The sequence below is a fragment of the Nelumbo nucifera genome, chromosome 2 (genome assembly GCF_055504915.1).
Source record: "Nelumbo nucifera cultivar China Antique chromosome 2, China Antique-T2T, whole genome shotgun sequence".
Taxonomy (NCBI): Eukaryota; Viridiplantae; Streptophyta; class Magnoliopsida; order Proteales; family Nelumbonaceae; genus Nelumbo; species Nelumbo nucifera.
In genome coordinates, this window is record NC_142650.1 from 57350067 (window position 1) to 57360728 (window position 10662).

Consider the following 10662-nt stretch of genomic DNA (forward strand, 5'->3'; position numbering starts at 1 on the left):
TAAGGAAATACCGAAAGGGATGTCTAATTGTCTATGGGCCAAGCTTTACCCCATGCCCCTTTTCTTATGTTAGTTGGATAAATTTTTAAATTCTCTCTCTATGCTTGTTAACTGTCGTTTTTATTTGTTTTAAGTGTTGGTGTTGGCGAAATTTCTGTTTCGGATATTATATTATACGTACTATCGACATCATATATATTTTTTTAATTTAAATGATGCATTTTATTTTGGCTGAAATTCTACCATTTTCACCTTTTTTAAGTTTTTTTTTTTTGTTCTTTTTTTAAGGTCTATTTTCACCATTTAGGTCGGTGCATGATTTTTGGAAAACAAACCATACACATTGCCAAATGCCCCTTTAGTTTATCTAAGATTTTGAAATGTTATTAAAATAATATAATGTTAATAAAATAATAAAAATAATATAACGGTACTAATTGACAAATTTTCTGAAACTTGAATGGGGGATTTTGAAAGTATTGGCTTTGTTATCGACTGTAATTTATCATTTTATTTTTTTAACATTACATAATACACATTTATGAAGCCTATTGCCCATTACCTTGAAGTTCTGCGAATTTCATGAATAAGAGAGAGAATAAAATAATAGACAATTTGGGTTTATTCTTACTACTTCCAATAGTCATCGTCAGCATTATCTATGCCTCCTGGGGTCGGTTACGTTATTTTTTTTTGTTTTTGAAAATGGTCGGTTACATTATATCAATTATTAAATTATGGGTGCAATCTACAATTTAGACAAAGTACCCTATTGGTTGGTTGGTAAAGTCTCGTCGGGTCATAGCAGAGATTGGGATGGAATTTCAAGTTGGGGTTTATGGGTTCGGAGGATGGGCTATCCCTTGTGTAGCCCTTCGAAAGAAAATAATAATAATAATAATAATAGGTGCCTATATCATTTTTTTGGCAAATGCAAAGAAAAACTTTTTTATGAATACTTTATATGGAGGCTTGAAAATACATCTCTATGTTTTGTTTGGGCCATAAAAATGTACTCACAATCAAGGTTCAAAGTATCAATGTGTATCGACCCGTATCGGTCGATACGTATCGTTCCGGGACATCTCCAATACGCCTTTACAATAGGTGTATCAGGATCTGACCGATCCAGGGGGAAGGAGCCCTAAACCAACCCCCCTGAATCGATTGTGAAAAAAAAAAAGAAACATCAAAAGCTGTATCGATTCGCCCAATATGCCTATACTGACATATTGGGCATATCATATTTTGAACCTTACCCACAACCAGCTAGGCAAAGAAAAAGTGAATTATATGTCCTCCTCTTGTCTAGTTTTACCTGTTAATCTGTTATTTTATGATTCATTACAATCTCTTCTTATGTGAGTTACATTACAACTATCAAAGAAAAAAAAAAAAAAAAAAAGAAAAATATGTGATACTTTACCTCGTCTATTAATGCTTGCTCCATAGATATGCATTTTGTAGATTTTAGTATTGAGAAACAATGGATAAATATGAGAGTATTCAAATCCGTCTTATACTAGAAGCAAGACCCCATTTTAATGTACTTAACATTGCCCATTAATTGCTACAATTAATAGGCAATAGGTGTTGTAATAGCCAATAGGTGTGTAAATGGTCTCTTATGCATATGTCCAAATCATATCAATCTACTTTTTTTTTATTATTTTATTAACTATTAGAGTTGGAATTACTCCTAAGCATGGTTTTTAAAACCGATTCAGAGACCGAATCAGTCAGGGGTCTGGTTATTGGGTCGAACGGTCGGACTATTCTGACAAAAAAATAAATAAAAAAAGTCAAAACCATTCTAACAATTCGAATGGTTAATCGCTGGGTCAGTGGTTTGCTGACCAAAATCAACGATTTTTTGAGAAATCCCAATTTTGAGGAAAAACGAAATCGGTCACCTGACTGGTTTTCCGGTTTTTCCGGTCTGACCATCCAGTCCGGTCCGGTTTTGAAAACCATGCTCCTAAGTTCCCTCATGTGACCTCATTTATAATCTTGTTGCTGTTCTTTCTAATTTTACCACTCATCTGTCCAAGCATTTGCACATACCTATTTTTTAGACAGATTTATTATTCTAATATGAAGGCTGAGGAGTAAGGGTGTCAATGGAGCAGTTTTGGATTGGACCCCATTCAGGGTCCAAAATTAATTTGGATGGATTGGACAGACCAATAAGACATATTGGATTGGACCAATCCAGTCCAAAATATTTATTAGATTGGATTGGACCTGATCCATCTGTAACAAATTTAAATTGGATTGGGTTGGGTTAAGCCAATATCTGGTCCATTGATATATGTGTTAATAGACCGGGTTTGGGTTGAAACCAATCTAAATCAAAATGAATTTGAACAGATTAGACAGTCCAGATATTGAATTAGACCGGTCCAAATTGGTCCAAAACATTCATTGGATTGGATTGGACCTGGTCCATTTATAATGGACTCAGATTGGACTGGATCGGACTGGATACTGACGAGAATCTAATATTAAGTTGTTAGGATAGCATCTAAAAACTTTAATGACTTGACAACATAAATAATTACTTTGATCATTCTTGAAGAGAGAGGGATGTAGATTTGTTGTTTTTGAATAAATTGCCTTTTGGGTCTTCTTCACAAAGCTATAAGACTAATGGGTTGTGGCACTCAAATCTTGCCCTGTCTCCTTTAAAAAGGATTCGGATTCCACCACCACCACTATAATTTATCCTTTCTAGTTTAAATTATCATCCATTCATCCAAGCATTAGGATTTCTGTCACATTCATTTTTGATAAATTTATTATTCCAGTCTGAAGGCAAAAAGGAATTTATAAGACTACTAGGATAAGTACCAAAAACTTTAATGACATTGACAAAATAAATTACCTCGATAATTCTTGATGAGAAAGGGATGTAAATTAATTTGTTGTTGTCGAATAAATTGCCTTTTGGGCCTTTCTCAAAAAGACAAAATGAGTTAAATCAAACGTGTAAATAAATCATATGGAAACAAAAATATTTTTTGTTAAGCCGCAAGACTAATGGAATGTGGCACTCAAATTTTTTCATGTCTCCTTCAAAGAGGATTTAGGTTTTTTAATGCACATGACCGGACCATCTCAATCCACTGTCATTTTTCTTATTGGAATTACTCTTAAGTTCCTTCATATGACTTCATGTCTAACCTCATTCTTTCTATCTTAAACGCTCATTCATCCAAGTATTTACATTTCTATCATATTCATTTATTGGATAGATTTTTTGTTCCAATATAAAAGAAAAAAAAAATCTTTTTACACTATTAGTATAGATATAAAAATTTTAATGACATTGACAAAATAAATTTCCTTTATAATTATTTCTATTGATGAGAAAAGAATGTAAATTTGTTGTTGTCGAATAAATTGCCTTTAGAGCCTTCTTCCATTTTTGTTTTTCTTTTAAAGTCCCATTTGGACCTTATGCAAGAAAACAAAAACAATAAATTACATCAAACTTATAAAGTGAAGACTTATGGCTGGCACTCAAACCTTGCATCAAAAAGGATTTGGATTTCAATATCACTATGGGGTTTTTCAATGCACGTGACTAAACCATCACAATCTACTTCTTTATCACCTATTGGAATTATTCCTACATTCTTTTATATGAATTCATTTCTAGCTCTCCTTTTTAGTTTTACCACTTATTCATCCAAGCAAGGTTTTAAAAATTGACCTGGACATTGAATCACTTTGGCCATCAGTTTCCTGATCAATGGTTCGACTGTCTGGGTAAAATAGGTCGAAACAGTCAAGGTAACTCTTTGCATCTTGACCATTGAATTAACATATTATGTCAGGTTAGGAATAAATATAAATAGAGAGGAGGTATGTCAGCTGGGAAAGAAAAGAAAAAAGAGAAAGGAAAGGGAACAAAGAAAAGGAAAAAAAAGAAAGAAGAAAGGAGGAAGAAGGAGGTGGTGGTGGTGGTGGTGGTTCACCCACAATGATGACAACGGTGGCAGCAGTGATGACGACGATGGTATTAGATAGCAGCAGCAAGCTGGCGACAGCAGATTTGACCTCAGATCTCATCTCAGATCTACCAAATCTGATCTCAGATCTGGTAGATTTCTCTCTCTCTCTCTCTCTCTCTCTCTCATCTCAGTGATCTCTGATCTTAGATCTTCTCTATTTACACTTCTTAAAACCGCGAACTGCTGCCTGGGTCAAACAGTTTAGTGGTTTTACCGCCCGGGTCAGCGGTTCTTTGACCATTTCAACATTTTTTGGAGAACTAATGGTCCAAAGTAATACCAGACTCAGAGACCTGGCTGATTCCCGGTTCAAATGGTTCGACTGCCCAGTCCGGTCCGATTTTGAAAACCATGTATCCAAGCATTGGTATTTTTGTCACATTCTTTTTTTGAGAGATTTATTAATCCAATCATAAAGCAGAAGCCAAAATAATCTACTAAAATATTAGAATAAGTCCAAAAGCTTTAATGATATTGACAAAATAAATTGTCTTGATCATTCTTGATGAAAAAGGATGCAAATTAATTTGTTGCTGTCGATCAAATTACCTTTTGCGCCTTCTTAAAAAAGACAAAATAAATTACATTAAACTAGGGGTGTTAATTGGACTGGATTTAGTCCAATCCGATCCAGTCCAATGTGAATCCATTATAAATGGACCAAATTCAATGAATGTTTTGGACCGATCCAATTTAATGTCTGGACCGTTCAATCTGTTCAAATTCATTTTGGTTTAGATTGATTTCAACCCAAACCCAGTCCATTGACACATATATTCTTATCTTATATCAATGGATCAAATATTGACTTAATCCAACCCAATCCAATATAAATTTATCACAAATGGACTAGGTCCAATCTAATCTAGTAAATATTTTAGACTGAATTGGTCCAATCTAATAATATGTCTTGTTGGTCCATCCAATCCATCCAAATTGATTTTGGACTGGATGGAATCCAATCCAAAACCGGTCCATTGTCACCCTTACATTAAACTTGTGAATAAATCATATGGAAACAAAATATTATTAAAACAGCATGACTATCGGATTGTGGCATTGGATTCTACCATCACTATGAGTTTTTCCCTTTTTTTTTTTTGTTAGCTTATCATTGTGAAAAGTTATTTTCTATTTCAGCATTTTTGCACAACAAATAAAATCTAAATGGGGCAGGCTTAAATCAAATTTAAACTAAGCTTGAGGCAAGACCGGGCACTTGTTGACAATCCTAATTAATTAACAGATCTCAGTACTGAAATAACTCCTAACGTGCCATTGAATTAAATTAAATATGCACTGAACATATGCGGCCCTACAGCTATGAAAGCCCTAAAGCTTAATATGTTTAATATACAACTCTATATTCTAACTTTAGAACAGCTGGTGGGTGGTGGGAGTAGCACACAAGAGAGCAAACTTTCAAACCACTTCTTGCTAGCAATTTTATTTAATTTTATGAAAAATAAAAAATTTTAAATAATAACAAACTATGGGAAATAAATCTCACCATAAAATAAATAAATAAAAGGAAAGAAAGAAAAGAAGTAGAAAAAGAAGGGGATAACTCGTGTACGAACAAAGGTGTTGTGACTCGAATGAATGCAATACAAATGAAGGAACTCAAGGCAATTTGTTTGTGAGACTGGATTTGGTTGAATATAATGAAATTAGCCTTAGGGCCTTTAAAATAATTACATACACTCAAATGTTGGATAAAACATAAAAAAACATGAAAATAATCCAAAAGAAAGAAGTTGTTTTCTTCTTATTTTGGTAAACTCATAAATTCATCTAGCAAAATGTTCCCATTTAAAGAAAGTAGCAGGCTAAAAAAAGTAGCTTACATCTATCAAAATGTCCCCTTAATTTCATACCAAGTCCAACAACAAAAAATAATACATATGAGAAAATCTATGCAGCCGGAAGGGCATGATATTGGAAACAATCAAATCCTCCTGCGAATTTTGATAAGCACCATTTGATTGGTTACCACTTCTATGATATCGGTTGATTGGTTAGAAGTCTTTCCGGTATCATAGTCAAGCAAAATATATATAATTGCATGAAATCCGCTCCAATATTAAAGTGTGTTTCTCGCTTTTCTTATAAACCTTTGATGACTTTTTAGCAATTATATTTGATATTATGTAATATTTTAAACTATAAATTCAAGAACATGTTTTTTGTTTCAGTTTTAAAAACAAAAGGCACATATGTAATCAAAGTTGTGTTTTTGTTTTAAGAATCAAGTTGTTTTTCAAACCAGCTGATTTTTGTTTTGATTTTGGAAGTTGCAACAAGAAAAACAATTCACATATTGAATCCCGATAGAGGGTTTCTTTGGTTTGCAACCGGAATCATAATCAGAATTGGAATAATCTATTCCTCTCGCTGCTTGGTTCAAACAGAAATCAAAATCAGAATCAGTTGGAATGGATTCTCATTCCCAAGAGAGGGGGAAGAAATGGTCATCCATTCCACTAAGAATGGGAATGAGATTCCAATTCTACCCAACCTTGATTGGACCATTCTGAACCTGAATCCAAACCCCTATTCCCGCAAACAAACGGACCCTAATTCTATTTCAATTGTTTAGAGCCATGGAAGGTGAAAATTAAGAATTAATCTCCTTTATATATATTTTTTTGAAATATAATTGAAAAATGAAAATGAAAAATGTCAAGAAATATTTTGATTATCAAATTATGTTCATTTTCTACCTTTGAATTTCCACTTAATATCATCCATTTAGTGGGGTTCTCCCAGACATTAACTACTTTCCGGAGTTTGATTCTCAAGAATTTGAGCCTCACAAAATAAAATAAATTTCGGTGACTATCAGATAATTTAAAAAAGAAAACAGTACATACATTGATGTGAACTATTCTTCTTTTTCTTAAATAGTGGGGCCAGTAGAGAATGAAATCGGTTTCCTAAGTGAAAAGATGGGTAACTTAGAAAAAAAAAGTGAAAAGATGGGTATCTAGCCAATTGGAGAAATATTCCGAGATTGAAATAAATATATAGATGGACCCCATTCTATTGAAATCGGAAATTTTGATTGAAGAATTTGTTGGTTTTGAACGATTTTCATTTTTTTTAGCACATTGCAAAGCATCAATATATTTAAGATAATGAAGAATTGAATACAAGAAATTTCTAAAAAGGAATTGTGTTACAGCGGTCTACGTGAAGATGCTCTGGATATTTGAATCAGATTACGCTAAATTAGGTCCGTAGAACAAATAAGAAAATGCACAATTGTACATTGAAAAAAAGGAATTTAGGTTATGTTTGGTTTGAAGGAAAAGTTAGGAAAAAGAAGGAAAAGGCAGGGAAATTTATGCAAGGTTTGTAAATGTTTCTCTATCTTCCCCTTCCTTCCCCTACTTTTTCCTTCAAACCAAACACAGCCTTAATGAAGTGGCCAAACTTCCCAATGCGGATGATGGTGGCAATCCTCCAAAGAGGGGTAAGAGGATTCTCCAACAGAAGTTTGATGATGCACCAATTGATGATGGCTCAATTGATAGGTTTAGACTTGGCAAAAAGTCGACCCAACCTACGAGCCCTGGCCTGACCCGACCCAATTTGAAAAAAGCAGGCTAGAGTTCCCGATGCAAACCGTGCAATGAAATGAGAAATTGGCCTGACATCACCACTAGGGTGTCAATTGGACTAGATTTGGTCCAATCCAATCCAGTCCAATGTGAGTCCATTATAAATGGACCAGGTCCCATCCAATCCAATGAATGTTTTGGACCAATTTGGACCGGTCCAATTCAATGTTTGGACCATCCAATCTGTTCAAATTCATTTTGATTTAGATTGGTTTTAACCCAAACCTTGTCCATTGACACATATATTCTTATCTTATATCAATGGCCTGGTCTAATCCAACCTTATCCAATATAAATTTGTTACGAACAGGTCAGGTCCAATCCAATCTAATAAATATTTTGGATCGGATTGGTCCAATCCAATATGTCTTGTTGGTCCGTCCAATTCGTCCAAATTGATTTTGGACTGGACGGGGTCCAATCCAAAACCGGTTCATTGACACCCTTAATCACCACTAAGTCACCTATATATTTCCACACTAACATTTTCAAACCAATGTTTGCCTGGATTGTTAAAGCAGACAATTAAACCTGTATATTTGGTAAAAACCATTGACTTGGTCAAAGACCAATTAACTGAAACTGAAAGCTGATCCATCCAATATGACCAAACACAAACACACACACACACACACACATAGAGATTTGAACAATCACTTTCTGCTGAGGAGTAATTTGGCACGATCTAGTAAATAAAAGTCATGTGGATGCGATCTGCACGTAGGATGACAACTCAGCAAGGGGATCCTAGTCAGCGGTATGCGGAGCTCGGCGTAAAGTCACTTCGGCATAAAGTCACTTCGACAACAAGTTACCTCAACGTAATACCACCTCGGCGGCTAATCAAGTTCAGGGCCCAGGAACCGAAGTGACACATAATAAATCCCAGTAGCTTCCCAACAGACTTTGGATATTATGGGATCATACCGCATAATGGCAAGTCTTATTTTCTCCCAATCCAAATCGGGCGGCGATAATGAAGTTCAGTGACTAATACATTACTCCCCGACTAAAGCGGAAACGGATCTCGTCCATTCAAAACACAGATCTCGGAACTGTTCCGGGAACCCCGCAATAACTCAGCTATATAAAGGCATCAACCCCTCCATGGTCAAGGTATGCGCGATTATTTGCATCTAAGCTCTCTAAACCCAGATTCTAGCTCGCAATCACAACACAGTACTGACTTAAGCATCAGAGCGACCTCGCCGGGTTAACCACCCCGAGTGCTCTAATCTTCTATCTTATAGTTTCGTCCAGCTCGCTACACGACTAAGGTCCAAATCATCCTCCAGCTAGGAGCTTCCAAATCACGCACCATCACTTTCCATGCACTTGGATTTGAAAATAAACCCAACTCTTTGGCAAAATTGAGTACCCCTTTAGTGATGTCTTCTGACTAAGCGAATATATATATATATATATATATATATATATATATATAGCATGTTCAGGAGTTGTCAGAGAAGTGGAGCCTGTGAGTTTTAACCTGTTTGCTTGAAAGGGATATGGTTGATTTGTAAACAGCACAAACTTATTATCACCCCGGATCTGCTACCCACAAAATGTTCTCATATACCCACGAAATACAACCGCCATGTATTGGGAACATCTCCCTATGAATTAAAAAGAGATATTTCTAATGTACAACTATAATATTCCGTGGGAAAAGATGTTGTAACAACTTATGAGTAAGAGATTCGAGCCAGCCCTTTTATTATGGCTTTTGCTGCCTCGTAATAATTCAAAATTATGATAACCCATTAAAGTTTTCTAGGTTTCATGGTCTCAACCCCTCTCTTACTTTGATTAACTACATACTTTATTTTTAATAATTCGTGCTACTAGAACTAGAATTTAATCTTTATTTTTGCAAATATTTCTGTACTATTTTTTTTTTCTAATTTCAAAGGTGTTGTGAAGCCTCACAACTTGACACCTAGGCCACCTTACATTGTGGTTCAGGTTTACTCCTTTTTGAAACTGTTCTTCTTAAGTGGGCATCTTCTATACAATCATGGCGCCTACACACACACACCACAAATGGGATAAACTAATGAGTGGTTGATCTTGGTGATGAAATTGTCAAATGTTGGCCGATCTGCTCGAGAATGTGGATTCCAGTGTGTGAGTGGTCATTTTCATCCAAGAAAATGTCCAATGGTAGGTAATGTTGTCTAGTTTTGGGGGGAATTGAAGATTTCCCTTATGGCACTGTGAGGTCCGCCCCAGCTCCGATTGGGTTTTTTTTGTCAAAATTTGAATGGGCTGGGCCCAAAGGCAGTGTAAAATGCTAACTCGGGCCAACCTGGGTTGCACCCCGAGTCCCAGAGATGATGAAGGTATCCTGTAAGCAAGCATTTTTGGCCAATGGAGTTCATTAATTCAAATCATGTCTACTATATTTTCATACTTCTTATTATCAGCTGAAGCCCAATGCAAATTTTAGCGATGATTTTGGATCATGTTAATTTGATGGAGTACTTAAGGCTATGTTTGGTTTTATAAGAAATAAGAGAGGTAGAAAGTTGAAGGAAAGTTCTTGAGGAATTTTTACAAAATTTGTTAAGATATTTCCTTCACCTCTCTGTTTCTTTCTTATTTTCTTTCAAACCAAAAACAGCCTTAAGGTCTGGTAGTTGGTAACCATCATTTGGGTTTTCATTGCAAGGGAAGGCTGTTTTTGGTTTGATAGAAAATAATTAGGGAAACAGGAAGTTGAGGGGAAGTTGTTAAGGAATTTTGTGCCAAACACACAGCCTTAGGCTGTAGAATGGTTGATTATTAAAAAAAAAAAACCCAAAAAGGTTATCTGAAAGCAAATTCTAGTTCATTAATTCTCAAGAATCAATTCTATCAAAACGAAACAAAGAGAAAACAGAAGAATGAGACAGCTGAAGATTACTGAATGTTTTGTAGCCCTATACATCAATTACGCCATCCTTCAGTAGGCAAACCTCAAGATTTACAGTGCTATTTCAACATTTATCCTAGGTGCTCAGTTTGGAAAGAGTACAAATGCT